The sequence below is a fragment of the Herpailurus yagouaroundi genome, unplaced genomic scaffold (assembly GCF_014898765.1).
Source record: "Herpailurus yagouaroundi ecotype Mexico unplaced genomic scaffold, PumYag 159, whole genome shotgun sequence".
NCBI classification, from domain to species: Eukaryota; Metazoa; Chordata; class Mammalia; order Carnivora; family Felidae; genus Herpailurus; species Herpailurus yagouaroundi.
The window spans coordinates 30,537,904-30,553,907 of record NW_024412400.1 but is presented as its reverse complement, the minus strand read 5'-3'; the positions used below and the strand labels follow the sequence as shown (position 1 = coordinate 30,553,907).

General features: G+C 41.4%; 1 long non-coding RNA gene across 1 annotated transcript; it reads right to left on the bottom strand.

Moving 5' to 3' along the window:
- Window positions 1-876: 876 nt before the first annotated feature.
- LOC121033702 (uncharacterized) lies at window positions 877-15,970 on the bottom strand. The gene is made up of 3 exons (XR_005792075.1): window positions 15,924-15,970; window positions 14,770-14,942; window positions 877-4,737 (listed from the first exon to the last, which is right to left on the bottom strand). It is a non-coding gene; the product is annotated as an uncharacterized LOC121033702 (long non-coding RNA).
- Between the last annotated feature and the right edge of the window lie 34 nt (window positions 15,971-16,004).

Here is a 16,004-nt window from a genome sequence, read left to right as displayed (position 1 = left end):
AGCTTCTGATTCGGTCTCCCTCTCTCTCTCTGCCCCTCCACCACTCACGCTCTGTCTCTGTCTCTGTCTCTGTCTCTCTTTCTCTCTCTCAAAAGTAAATAAACATTAAAAAATAATAATAAAAATAAAAAAGGAGCTACTGCTCAGCAGTCATTGGGACTCACTGCCCTTTCAACCCATTGTCTCCTTTGGTCCTTGGTGAAGATAAGCATACACAGAGCCTTCCCTCCTCCACTCTGAAAGCCCAGTGAGTCTTGAGTGAAACTCAACTCTTGAGTGTGTCTATTGTTTTTCCTCTTGGTTTAGACAAATAATTACTTATTGGCATCTCCAGTGCCTGAGATAATTGATAGAGGATGGTTTTTAAAGTCTGAGTGCACATCAGCAAAACCAGGCTTGGATCACCTTCCAAAGGACTTTGCCCCATGGGGAACTTCTTTCAGGAGAAGAGACTTGTAATTATTTAAATGAAAGAAGATGGGAGGAGCACCCTGTGGAATGTCATCTAACATGCTTTCCTGAGTTGGGAGCAATTGCGGGGCACCCTAAACATGTTGGCCAACACAGACAGAACTGGCTTTAGCATTCTGGGGAAGTCTGAGTACAGGGGGTTGGGGAACAGGCTTCTTACGAGGAATTTTTTTAAAGCATCTTGAATACAAGAATGGCATCTCCAGCAGTGGGGCCACTATTTGGGAGAGAGAGATTGCTCAGTGATGGAGTAAGGGCGTGAATAGATACACGCCAGGGACCATATGCATTAGAAAGGTGGCCATGGGAGATCTAATTTTTGGCTAGCATACTAAACTATTGAGACACATTTAATTTCTTGGTTTGCTTTTTTAGCTGCTGGAAGCACAAAAATATGGACCACCCTCCATTCACTCACTCATTTATTCATCAACCAATATTACTGAGTAGCTGTTATGTTTCAGACACTATTTTTTGGTTCTAGGGAATCAATGCTGAAAATGGGATAGACAAGGTCCCTTTGCTTATAGGGCTTACATTCTATAGAGGAAGCCAGACAATTAAGAGATATTTGCACAAGAAATTAACAACACATATAAATTTATATGTAGGAAGTTTGGCCAAATGAAAAGAGGGCCTCAGTGCCAGTTTCTTCCCTGTTGCACCCCACCTGTTGAAAGCCCTTGCAGGTGGTGGGGAGGATGGAGAGGAAGAGGATGATGGCAAAGGAAGGAGATGAGTATGAGACCTGGATCCCAAACTTCCTATACTTTGTACAGAAAAGAGTCTACACCCAGGAAAACACAGAAATCAAGGGGCCCCCACATTTTCTCCATTTTATTTTCTGTTCAAGCCATGTTCTTATAGGCAAGTGGTTCTGGGAAGGCCACTGTTGGCTCACCCTTCCCTTAAAGCATTTTTCTCCTTCTCTGCCAACAGCTGAAAAGCCACATATGGTTTCTCTAACACAGACTTTCTCACAAGTTATGTCTGTTCAGATCCTCCAGGAAGCAGATGTTGAGATAGAGTTGGCAGTGCAAGAGATTCACTTGGGGAGATGACTGTGAAGGAGAACAGGCAGGAATGAACAGGAGTTGGCAGCGAGAGCCTTCAGACCACAATGCATTTCTGATCACTGTGAAAGGAGATGAGTGGAAGGAAAATTAAATAGGAAGAGCCTCAGAGCTGTACAGCCCCAGGATAATCTTGGCCAGCCTAATTGGGAGCTCTAGAACACAGATTGGTCATTAGAGGAGTCCTGCACTGGACAGATATTGTCAGGTCCTAGTGCCTCCACTGGACATAGTCATTGGTTGTTGCTGCCTGGGAAAGTATGGCCATGGTTCAAACACAGACACAGATCCTGAGGGCGCTACAGCTGGAAGCTCCTATTGACTGGCTCCCTCCTGAAGGGAAGGTGAGCTGCACACTCCCATGGCTGCCACCCAAGGCCAGCTTGTGATAGTGCTCTCACTCGTAGGGACATTCTCCACTGCTGCAGTTGACAGCCAAGGGAGAACTTCCACAAGCAGGGCCTTCGCCTCCAGGAAAGACAGTAGGGATAAGATTGGGGAGGTGGGCACACAGGGCATGCAGGCCCCTGGGGTTTGAGGGGATACCAGAAACCCTGTCAAGGCTCAAATGGTGCCTAGCTACAATGGCTGAATGGACAGCTGGGGGCAGGAAACACAGGGATTGGAAGGCCCATGCGTGCTGGCCAGGGAGACCAGAAGTGGCTGACTTCCAGGATAGCCACAATGGTCAAGCCAGTGATGGAGATGAAGGATGAGCTGTGCCACATGCTCCGCACACACAGGCAGCCCAGCCCACAAGTCTGGCACCTTTTCCTTGGTTCCCTGTATTTTCCTCATGGGGACCTAGACACCTGCCTCTATACACACTTATCTACATCCAGTGGTATTGATCCTTCTGATCCTCAATCACTTATTATCTGATATTAAAGAAAAAACCTGAAACCTGTTTCGACAAAAAAAAAAAAAAACAACTAAGAGTTAAACTGAATCTGTCTTAAATTAATTTTAAGTCGAATTTCTCTAAATAGATGCAAACCATCATCTTAGCAGTGCATTTAGGCTAATTTGATAGTTCTCTGAAAAACTAGCTCTGAATTTCACATTCAGTATTAAGAGGCCCTTGGACACACTGAAGTTTGCGTTGTACCATGAAACGAGGAGTATGTTGAACTAAAATTTCTGTATCTAAAGTCAAAACTGAAATAAAATGAAATAAAATAATGCTGACCCAACAAAGTGACTCCATGCTTTTGAGCACCCTACACATTACAAGCACAAAACCTAAGTAAACATCTACCTTCTTGATGAGCACCACTGAGAGCCCCCTGCCCCCGCAAACAATTCCAAACCCTTTGTTCTGTAGTCTCAAAACAAAGGTGATTGCTGATGGCTAAAGGCAGGCAGCTTGGGAGGTGGGCAGTGTGCTGAGATAAAGAAACACAATGGATTTACCCAATCCTTGCTCTCAGAGAGCATGAATACAATAGATTCTTGCACAACAGAATATAATTTCCCACTAGTGCTGAGCATCCACTTTTTGCTTCTCTTTGTGATCCCATGTGTGTTCCAGGTGCTGTCACTAATTAGTGCTGCATTCATACCAGTTGCATATGTATGGTGGCTAAGGAGCATTTTGCAATACTAAATAATTCATACTGCTGTTAGCTGAATTTATAATATTTAAGTATGTTGGCCTCCATTTGCACTGTTGGCCTGGGCTCAACAAATGTGAAAGACAGGCCTGGACGATGGTATCCTAGTTATGAAGCAGAAGTCAACAAAAGGATCCATGTAAATTGGGCCACAGGTCATGAAAACATTCCCATGATGGATCATTAGCAATGATGATAACCACAGCAGCAGTTCCGTAAATATACCAGAAGTACTGATCCTGTACATTTTGCTCTTGTAATCGCCTCTTTGCCCTGTTCTGCGCAGTATCTCTGTGTGCTGCAGAGTAAATGCTATGAGGAGCAGCTCTCACGACTCCAGTCTTGCCAGCCCTCTAGTTGTAAAGGAAGGACCACTTCCTGTTCTACCCCAGCCCTTGCCCTCTCAATGCAGGGAATCCGGTCTCTCTCTGAAGGTCTGCTCCCTGATGTTTGTAGGGTGTTCCCAAGTGCCATCCTTCGTGGGCTCTGGAGCCAGGCTTCAGACAAGCTTCCAGACAGGCTCCTCACTCGTCTTTGGCCACAGTAGTGCTGCTGGCTCTGCCCAATGTCTTTGTGAGGGCATCTCTCTACTGGTGGCTGGGCTGAGCCCTGCCAGAGCACTGCTGTGGGGTCCTCTGCCTGAAGACCTGGCTCTCCCATCGGCCCCTTTTTCCACGAGCAGGAATCTCTCCTCCACTGCTGCTCCACACATCTCCTCGGAGAGCTCCCAGGCTCAGCCTTTCTGCAGAATCCCTTGTGATGCTCATTTCTCCTGGTTCCCAGGTATCTTCCAAAGATAGGGTCCTCTTGGGGCATCCTTCATCTGGCTGTCCACCCTCACCTGACCCAATCCCCAGGAATCTCCATGACACACAACACCCTCAGCCCAGAGAAAGAAGGTCTTTCTCTTCCCATATGACCAGTGGAAGTACTGAGTGGTCTCTTTCAAAATATACATTTAGTCTGCCCATAACATGGCCCTTTCAAAGTAGTCATTTTTATCAGCTTTAAAGGAAAATAAAAAGCCCTGCTAATGTCTAATTCCACTGCATACTTTGTTATACATCTAACAATCTACCTGACATCTTCTCAGCACCAAAGTTCTCCATTTCCAACTTGTTCCTCATAGTTGGGCACACTCAGGTGAGGGGAGGTTAGAGGCAACACCAAGCAGACATTACACATCTTTGAGGAGAAGTCTAGAGCTTAGTTTTGGAGCCTTCTCAAAGGAACACAAGGCTGCCTTCACTTGTCCAGACTATCAGAGACAGAGGACTATGCATCTCGGTCCCTTAATTTTACAGAAGGGGAAATTGGGTGCATACAAAAGAAGCAACTGACCCCTGTCACTCTGAGAGTTGGTGGCACGGTGGGACCTCTGACCCATGGCACTTTCCATCACAGAAAGGCTATGGATTCTATTCCCAGGAGACAAGACCATGCTTCCGCGGTAAATAGGAAGGGACTTCCCAGGCCTCTTTCATCACCCCAAAGGAGGATTGTCATCTGGAAGTATAAGCAGAAGACCTCGAACAGTTGCCAGAGATTCTGAGTAGAACAAGGGCAAGGTGAGAAGATGCCTGGGAAAATAAAGGAAGGTGGTGATGAGTAGGTGAGATACACATCTGATACAGTGATACAGTGAGAGCACTTGATACAACTTCCCAAGGAAAAAAGATCTGCAGCCCCCAGGCTGGCTGTGCAGAACCTTGGAGCAGTGATTTTCATCCTTGGCAACACACTGCCATTACCTAAGGAGTTTCAAAAACTACAGATGTCTGGGCCCACTCCAGAGACTGACTTATTTTTTCAGTACAGCCTAAGTGTCAGCATTTGTAAAAGCTCTCTTGATATTCTAACAGGTAGCCAAGGTTAAGTTCCAGTTCTTAGAAGAAAAGTCCCTGGTCCATCTCATATTGGGTTCCCTGCTTCAAAAAGAAGCAAATAATGTTTAAATCAAAAATGTTTAGGGGCGCCTGGTGGCTCAGTCAGTTGAGCGTCTGACTTCGGCTCAGGTCATGATCTCATGGTTTGGGAGTTCGAGTCCCGTGTCAGGCTCTATGCTGACAGCTCGGGGCCTGGAGCCTGCTTCAGATTCTGTGTCTCCCTCTCTCTCACACTCTGCTCCTCTGCTCACACTCTGTCTCTGTCTCTCAAAAATAAATAAACATAAAAAAAGAAAATGCTTAAGTTATTTTCCCATCCTATTCTTAGCCCACACACCAGAAATTATAATTGTTCTAGCCTGAACTGTCAGATTTTCTGCTGAGATCCTTTTCCTGGGTCTTGTTTCCACTTCTGCTACCACTGTTAGATCTCTACACCTCAGATTCTATGAAATTCTTTCCAGTTCCCAAAGTCCCTTGGTATGTGACTCTATGAAAAATATTTAGAGTCATCACTGCTGAGAATGTAATCTTTAAAAAAAAAAAAATCTTTCCCTTCTAGTCATGATAAAGTAACCAGTACCAGACTTGTCTTCCCACCATAAAACATGAGAAAATTGGACAAAATATATGAAACAGCTGTTTCCAAATACTGGACAACAAGCAAAACAGGACTATGATCAGGGCTTACAATTGCCCTGGCTTTCTGCCAGGAGCCACTTTTCCAGACAGTGGTGCAAAAGAAAAAACACAAGCATAGCATTACAAGTTTGCCAAGTTAAGCCAAGATCAGAGTTCAGAGAGGCAGAAGCAGCTGGAATCCATTGGGCAGAGTACTGGAGAGGAAAGAACTATGCAGAGAAAGAATTCCAGAAATCCACACAGAGGTCTCATTGAGTCTATTGTTGAAAACTTCTGTGGATGCTCGGGTAAAACTCCAAGAGGCTATGCAAAGAAGCACTAGGAATCTGCAGAACAACCTCTAAAGCTTACACACAGCTGTGAGATAGCAGAGCTCCAACCAGAGAGGAAGTATCTCATTGGACACCTGGAGCACTCAGTAACCTAGAAGTGTTACATCTTAGTAGAAGCACTAAAATATACCCAAAGTGAAAGCTACTCTAGATCTGCTTTAACAAAGCTTAAAAGCAAACCTTCAAAAAATTGAGCTTAAATTCCTTAAGTGTATGCCAAAACAAAGTACAATATTCTTTAAAGAGAAAAACAAAAATCATCCCCTCAAAAAACTAACTGTCACAATGCCTAGAACCCAACAAAAAATTTCTAGACATACAAAGATGCAGGCAAACATGATCCATAACTAGGAAAAAAAATCAGTCAATAGAAACATACCCAGAAATGACAAAGATTTTGAAATAAGCAAACAGGTGTCTTAAAACAGTATTATAAATACGTTAATATAAATAGAAATACAGAGAAAAAAACAGAATATATAAAAGAAAACAGAAACTCTAGGGATAAAAAAATAAACAATATCTGAAATGAAAAGTTTAGTGGATGGAATTACCAGGAGAATAAACACCACAGAAGAAAAGGCAAATGAATTTGAAGATATAACAAAAGAAATTCTCTAAGTTGACACATAGAGGAAAAAAAAAATGAATACAACCTGGAACCATGGACACCATGAGTGAACCACGGAAACATGTCAAGTAATTGAACATATGCATAAGGGGAGCAGAAAATTATTTGCAGAAGTAATATCTGAAAAGTTTCTGAATTTGATAACATTTTCAAACCACATATCTAATTAGAAACTCAACTAATCCCAAGAAGGGTGTACACAAATAAAACTACATGAGGGCATATAGCTGAAACCAAAGATAAGGAGAAAAACTTAAAGGCAGATAGAGAAAAAAAAAGAGACATACAACATAAAGGAAACAAAATGAGAATTATCATAGATTTATCATCAGAAAAAAAAAATGCAACCAAGAAGACAATGGAGTGACATCTTTAAAATGTTGAAAGGAAAAACAAATTAATCTAGAATTCTGTAAGAAGTGAAAATATGCTTCAAAACTGAAAGTGTAGTAAAGATGTTTTCAGACAACAAAAGCTGAAATAATTTATTATAAACAGACCTATTGTACAAAATAATATTTCTTAAAAATACAAATGGGAAATTTTTAGAAATATAAATAGAACTTTTTCAGGCTAAAGGAAAAAGTCTCTGCGGAATCTTGTGCCTACATAAGGGAATGAAATGTACCTGAAATAGTAAATAAATGAATACATATGTAAGATTTTTTTCCTTTAAGAAATTTATTCAAAAGTTAACTGTTGAAAGAAAAAAATAGTAACAATATATTAGGGGATTTATAACAGAAGCTGTATGATAACAATAGAACAAAGGATTAGAGGCTTCAGGTATGTCGTCATAAAGTTCTATATTGTACCTGAAATGATATATATTATTGAAATGTATATATATAATTCTAAATCCTATTGTAACCATTAAAAAATAAGACAGACATATAGCTAAGAACTAAAGTGGAGATAAAACAAAGTATCAATTCAATTAAAAAAACAGACTCAACTATATGCTATTTTTAAGAAACCCACTTTAGGGGCGCCTGGGTGGCGCAGTCGGTTAAGCGTCCGACTTCAGCCAGGTCACGATCTCGCGGTCCGTGAGTTCGAGCCCCGCATCGGGCTCTGGGCTGATGGCTCGGAGCCTGGAGCCTGCTTCTGATTCTGTGTCTCCCTCTCTCTCTGCCCCTCCCCCGTTCATGCTCTGTCTCTCTCTGTCCCAAAAATAAATAAACATTGAAAAAAAAATTAAAAAAAAAAAAAGAAACCCACTTTAATGATAAAGACACAGAAAAGGTGAAAGTGAAAAGATCTTTTATAGAAAAGCACACACCATGCAAACACTGAAAGGCTAACACAGTTCTACACTAGATGAAGTAGACTGTAGTTATAAAAACATTACCCAAGATAAATATGAACATTTCATAATGACAAAAGAGTCAATTCACAAAGAGGACATAACAATCCTAGACATTTGTATACCTAACAACAAAATTTCAAAATGCATGAAACATGAAACAACAGAACTGGAATGAGAAATAGACTTCATCCACAATTATAGCTGGATATCCCAACACTCCTCTCATTAATTTATACAGCAAGTAGACAGAAAGCCAGCTAATATATAGGAGATTTGAACAATAATCAACCAACATGATCTCATTAACATTTATGGAACACTCCACCTAAAACAACAGAACACATACTCTTTTCCAATGCACAGGGCACATTCACCAAGATAGACCATATTCTGGGCCATAAACAAGTATCAACATATACAAATATTGAATTATATGTGCTCTGCCCACTCAAAATTAAATTAGACATTGACACCAAAAAAAAAAATCCCCAAATATTTGGAAATTAAGAAAAAAAATTCTTAGTAATCTATGGGTCAAAGAAGGAATCATGAGGATATTTTGAAGTGGATGAAAACATATCAAAATTTGTGCAATGCAGCTAGAGCAGTACTTAGAGAACAATTAGGAGTTTTATATACTTACATTAGAAAATAAGAAAAGTTTAAAATCAATTATCGAAGCTTCCCCTTAAAAAGCTAAAAAATGAAGATAAAATTAAACCTAAAGCACAAAGAATAAAATTAAGTAAAAATGGACTAACAATAAGAACATAATTTTTTAAAACCTCTAGTTTTTTTAAAAGATGAATAAAATTAATGAATTGTTAGCTAGATTGATCAAGAAGAAAAGACAAAAGACACAAATGGCCACTATCAGGAGTGAAACAGGGCACATCACTACAGATGTTACAGATATTAAAAGATAAAAGGGAATATCATGAACAACCCAATGGTAGTAAATTTGAGAACGTCAATGAAATAGACAAATTATTTGAAAAATACAATTTACCAAAACTGAAAAAGAAGAAATAAAACATCTGACTAGCCATATGCTTACTAAAGAGATGGAATTTGTAAAAAAAAAAACTTCTTCCCATAAAGAAAACACCAGGCCTTAATGGCATCACTAATTCTTTTGAACATCTCAGAAAGAAATAATACTAATATTACATAAATTCTTTCATAAAAGAGAAAAAGGAACATTTCCCAACTTGCTTTATGAGGGCAGTGTTACCTTGTTACCCAAACCAGGCAAAGCTATTATAAGAAAAGAAAACTACAGACGCAAAAATCTAACAAAATGTTAGCAAAGAGAGTTCAGCAATATTTAAAATGGATAATGAATTATGAACAAGTAGGGTTTCTCTCAAGAATGGAAAGCTGACATTTGAAAATCAACCAATACAATTCACCACATTAATGGCATAAAAGAGAAAAACTACATGATCATCTCAGGAAATGAAAAACAAATGGACAAAAAAAAAAAAAAAACAAACAAAAACATCTGATGGAATTCCACACCTATTTGTGGTGAAAGCACTCAACCAACTAGGAACAGAGAGGAAAGCCTCAACTGGCATCAATGAAAAACCTGCAGTAAAAGAAGGACTGCTTTCTACCTAAGATCAGAGACAAGCTCACATTTTTGTGAGCTCTCACCACTTCTGTCCAGCATTGTACAGGACCTCCTAGCCAGTGACAAAAGAAATAAAAGGCATACAGATTGGAAAGTAAGAAGTAAAACTATATTGCTTAATGTGTATAGAGTTTCAGTTGAGCAAGATTAAAAAGTTCTGGAGATGATGGGTGGTGATGGTTGTACAACAATGTGAATGCACTTAATGCCACAAAACTGTATGCGCAATAATGATTAAAATGGTAAATTTTATGTTATGTATAGTTTGCCACAATACAAAATTAACAAAAAATTTTAGAAAACTGTATTTATACTCCGATAACAGGATTGTGTGTGTAGAAAATCCCAGTGAATCTACAAAGATGCTAATAGAAATAAGTTCTAGATCACACAATACAAAGTCAGTATGCAAAAATCAAATATTTCTATTATTTCTATATAGCAGCAATGAACAATTAGAAATGTTATAATACCATTTACAATACCATCAAAAAAGTGTTATATATTTAGAAATAAATTTAACCACAAAAATATGCAAGACTCATGCACTGAGAACTACAAAACATTACTGACAAAAATGGAGGAAGATCCAAATAAATGGAGAGGGAGCATATGAATTGGAAGACTCAGTACTGTTAAGAAATCCATTCTCCCCAGATTGATCTATAGTCAGTGTGAGACTCTATAATTTATATGGGACTGCTAAGAGTCTAAAATTGTTACAATTTTTATAAACAACAAATATGGGGTATTTATCCTACCTGATTTCAAGACTTACTAAATATTGGGGCACCTGGGTGGCGCAGTCGGTTAAGCATCTGACTTCAGCCAGGTCACGATCTCGCGGTCTGGGAGTTCGAGCCCCGCGTCAGGCTCTGGGCTGATGGCTCAGAGCCTGGAGCCTGTTTCCGATTCTGTGTCTCCCTCTCTCTCTGCCCCTCCCCCGTTCATGCTCTGTCTCTCTCTGTCCCAAAAATAAATAAACGTTGAAAAAAAAAATTAAAAAAAAAAGACTTACTAAATATTATAATTATCAAGACAAGGTGGTATTAGCATCAGGATTGAACACATAAATCAGTGTGTTCCAAACAGAGAATCCAGAAATGGATCCACACATATGTGGCCATTGTTTTTTGACAGAAGTGAAAAGGCGATTCAATGGTGCAAGGGAATTTTGGAAGAATGGTGCTGGAACAACCAGGTATGGTAAGGAAAGAGAGAGAGAAATAGAGAGAAGGTGGAAGAGCAAAGAACCTTTACTCTTATCTCATACAATACACAAAAAATTGACTCAAAAAGTATCATAGACCTAAAGGTAAAGAATAAAACTTCTAAAAGAAAACTTAATAGCAAATTTTTATAATCTTGGGGTAAGCAAAATTTCTCAGGATACCAAAAGCACAAACCATGAAAGATAAAGATATTAAATTAGACTTCATCAAAGTTAAAAATACTTCTATTTTTAAAAGACACTATTAAGGGGGCAATGGGGGACTCAGTCGATTAAGCATCTGACTCATGGTTTCAGCTCAGGTCATAACCTCACGGTTCGTGGGTTTGAGTCCCACATCAGGCTCTGCGCAGAGCCTGCCTGGGATTCTCCCACTGTCTCTAAATAAATAAACACATACATACATACGTACATACATACTTTAAAATAATAAAAAAATAAAAGACACTAACGGGGCGCCTGGGTGGCGCAGTCGGTTAAGCCTCCGACTTCAGCCAGGTCACGATCTCGCGGTCCGTGAGTTCGAGCCCCGCGTCAGGCTCTGGGCTGATGGCTCAGAGCCTGCACCCTGTTTCTGATTCTGTGTCTCCCTCTCTCTCTGTCCCTCCCCCGTTCATGCTCTGTCTCTCTCTGTCCCAAAAATAAATAAACGTTGAAAAAAAATAAAAAAAATAAAAGACACTATTAAAATAACAAGGCAATCCACAGAATAGGAGAAAATATATCTGATTACTACACACACACACACATACACGTGCATCTGACAAAATGCCTATATCCAGAATATATTTTAAAACTCTGCAGTAAAAAAACAAACAAATATGGGCAAAAGCTTGGACAGAAACCACAAAAGAAGATACATAAATGGTTAAAAACACATGAAATAATGTTCAATATCATTATACCAGGGAAATGCAGAGTAAAACCATAATAAGACCTACAACCTACCAATTAGAGTGGCTCAAATTAAGAAATGGACAATACAAGGTGCTAAAAGAAACAGAGAGTGTCTGTAACTCATACATTGCTGGTAGGAATGTTCACTGGTACAAACACTCTGGAAAACAATTTGAGAGTTTCTGAAAGTTAGTCATACACTTATCCTATGATTCGGAAGTCCCATCCCCAGGTATTCACCCAAGAGAAATGAAAATCTATGTCCACACAAATACTTGTGCACACGAGTTTATAACACCTCTGTTCATAAGAGACAAATACTGTAAACAACCTAAATGTCCATCAACAAATGAGTGATAAACTTATGTGGTATATACACACTAGAATACTACTCAACAATAAAAAAGGTACAAACTACTGCAAACCACACACACACACACACACACACACACACACACACACACACACACCGAATCTCAAGAGCATTGTTCTAACTAAAAGAACAGACTCGAAGAAGCGCATACTTACGAGTCCATTTTATATGAAACCCTAAAAAGGACATATTTAACCTACAGCAACTAAGCAGATCCATGGCTGCCTGGGGTCAGGATGGTTGAAAGAAGTACTAGCTGGACAGGCTACAGAATTTTCAGGGCCCACTGCAAAATGAAAACAGGGTGCCCCTCATTCAAAAATTAAGAATTTCAAGGCAGTAGCAGCGGAGCAATAAAGCGAGCGTGGGGCCCCACCAAGCACAAACCCCCATGTGAGAGCAAGGCTGTACACCCACAAGACCAGCGCCAGGTACAAGGGGGCTTTTTGTGGTGATGAAAATGTTCTACAGCTCGATTTTGGTGGTGGTTACACATTTGTGTGCATTCATCAAAATGGTTTGAACTGGGGTAAAAATGGCAGAAATTCCCAAGGCCATTGAGAAGAACAGAACTGCGGACGATCCAGACAATTCTCTGTGCTTTTCTGTCTCCATTAATCTACTAAAAATAGCCCTTTCGACTTTGGATTTCAACCATTCCCTCTCTAGAAACTCCAGAACTTCTTCATCTTCATTCACTGTTTATTTATTGAATATCTACTTATGGGCATTCTAAAAGGGGCTGAAGATACAAATATTTTTAAAAATTCAATTTCAGCTCTCAAAGAATAGTCCACTGTCGTTCTATACAACACAGTGGACTTTAGCTACATGTGGCTATTTAGATTACATCACTAAAAATTAAATAAAAGAAAGAATTCAGTTCCTCATTCACACTAGCCATGTTGCAAGTGTTTAATAGCCACCTGTGGCTCATGGCTATCTTATTGGACAACAAAGAACATTTCCATCATTGCAGAAAGTTCTGTTGGGTAGTGCTGAGCATGGAGACAGGCAAGGAGAGATAGACATAAATTAGATAGTTCCACATTTCTCCTGATTTTATTTATTTTTTTCAAATGTTTATTTATTTTTGATAGAGAGAGAGAGAGCACACATGAGCGAGGGAAGGGCAGAGAGAAAGGGAGAGAGAGGATCCCAAGCAGGCTCTGTGTTGTCAGTGAGATCATGACTTGAGCCGAAATCAAGAGCCGGCTGCTCACCAACTGAGCCACCTAGGCACCCAATCTCCTGGTTTTAAATACTTGCTCACCCCACAGTCTTGTGTTCTATCACCTACAAACCAGAAGCTTCCCCATAACCATGTGAGGTGGTTTCAGGGGGTTTGGGGTTCTGCTTGCACAGAGAAGAACAGCCACCTTGGAAAGTCTGCTTTTTTGCACACTTGAGCTCAGCTTGCCCTTCTGGGCTGAAATCCTCCCAGGAAGCTCTGGCCCAGTATTTCTCTAGTCCATTACAACCATCCAAATATTTGTTGTTGCTCCCAGTACCCCAGGTGAGAGCATCAGGTCCTCAACCTGTCCTCCCCAACAGCTGGAGGGACATGCTTGCCCACTGGCTTCAGCTGCACTCATCTGAGATTTGGGGGAGGAGGGTAGATCAGCGGCTCCAAAAGACAACAGTCATTTGCTACCCACTCCACCCCGGGATTTGGAAACCCTCTCTCTCCTGTCTTTTCTGATGGGAATAACTTGTCTATTTTGATACCCCATCTGATGCGTGAACCCCCTCTGCAGCATGCCTGTCCAGGAGTAGCCAGCCTCTGCATAAGCACCTTCAGTGATGAGGAGCTCACTAATCCCCAGCACAGCCCATTCCATCATCAGGTGCCATTCTTTCTTTAATGGAGTCAGAGAGAAGGTGGGGACTCCGCCCATTCCTCCCGGCTCCTTGATTCCTTCTCCTTTGGGAAGTTCTTCATATCTGTGAAGAGGACTCCAGCCCCCGACCCAGATCCTCAGCCTCTCCTACCTAACAAGCACTGCCCTATGTGGGAGACCCTAGCGTGGCCTGCTTTTGGCATTCTTTGTTATTGGAAGTATTGCAAATGAATGTTCACAGTGCCCCACCCCCACAGAATCACTATCTGGAGCCTCATTAAGGTCTTCTATTGCTGGTGACATCAACAAAAAACTTACTAAAAATCCTCTGTGCCCATGACAAAACCATTATTAAAGATGCAAGTCGGGGCATTTGGTTGGCTCAGTCAGTTAAGCGTCAGACCCTCGGTTTTGGCTCAGGTCACAATCTAATGGTTCAGTTCATGCATGGGATTAAGCCCTGGGGAGGACTTCGCACTGTCAGCATGGGATTCTCTCTCTCCCTCTCTCTCTGCCCCTTCCCCATGTGCATGCTCTCGAGTACAGATGCTCTCTCTCTCTCAAAATAAATAAATAAACTTAAAAACCATTTTTTAAAGATGCAAGTCACTTAGGATTCTTTACCTAAGCCCCACACAAGATACTTCTTTTCGAATTAAACTCTGTCTTTAAAAATTTCCCCAGAAATGTTTCTTCCTTTATTATGAGAACTCTGTGGGTGTGTGTTTCTTCATTTACTTATGCAGCCTTGCTCATCAGGCTGCTCCGAGGGTCTGAGCCAACGAAGGCCTCTGACTGCAAAGGCCCCTCCTTTGCAGTCACCCCTTTCCTTACCTGGTGCTGCGTCCTGGGTGACACCAATACTTCCGAGGCTGTGCGGCTGCTGCAGCTGTCTGGGAAACTCAGGAGCGCCTCCGTGAGAATGGGGACTATGAATCTATGTATGTCGATCCTCCAGCTCCAGCCTCCTGCAAGGACACTGCAGGGGCTATGGGACTGGGACTCACCTGATGGAGACAAGAAAGGTGAGTCAAGTGACAGCAAAGTCACACCCCAGGTTTCTGAAATATGTTTTGAAAAGAGGGGGAGTGGCTTTCCAGGTGGGCCTACTTGAATGGGTCCTTTAAAAAAATTGCCATCAAAAATAGCTTTCCTTATTAGCTCTATTTCAACATATCATTTAATTCAAAAGAATGGCTTTCCTAAGGGCTTCTCTCCCTCTTTGTTAATTTTACATCCTAAGTCCAGTGGAACCAGCCTGGATTTATACTCTCTGATCCCTCCTCCCCAGGTGTACCCTGTTCCCTCCCTCCCAGGTGCATCCCCACTCTCTCTCTCTCTCTCTCCCCAGGTATACCCCCACTCTCCCTCAACAGGGGTACCCCTGCCCCCTCCCCCCACCTAGGTATACCATCATGCTCCCTCCCTGCCAGGTGTACCCACACAAAAAGCTGCAGCTTTCCCTTGGAGCATCTCTGGTCTCTTACTTAAGCCTAGACTGCCCAGAGACCTGCCAGCAGGCAGCCTTTCAAGAGCATTCATTCTCAGTTGTCCCTGGAGGTGGGTGGGACCCACCCACAAACCCTGGGGGCCCGATGTATTTCAGAATCCAAAAGTCTTTGGACTTTAGATAGATAATCTAGTGCATATTATCTGTGTTATGTAAAACCCCAGTGGAGTCTGGGGGCAGCACTCAATAGTCAAATGCATCAATATTTCTGTACCAAATGTTCCACTACATGGGATAAAGATGACAAAAAGCTTCAGATCAACTCAGGTCAGGTTGTGCTGCCAAATGAGTTTTTAAATTTTTTGTAACGTTTTATTTTTGAGAGACAGAGGGAGTATGAGTGGGGGAGGAGCAGAGAGAGGGGGAGACACAGAATCTGAAGCAGGCTCCAGGCTCCGAGGTGTCAGCACAGAGCCCGATGTGGGGCCTGAACCTGTGAACCACCAGATCATGACCTGAGCTGAAGCTGGACGCTTACCCTACTGAGCCACCCAAGTGCCCCCAAATGAGTTTTCAGGTGCTCCTGGCTGGTTCAGTCGGTAGAGCCTGTGACTCTTGA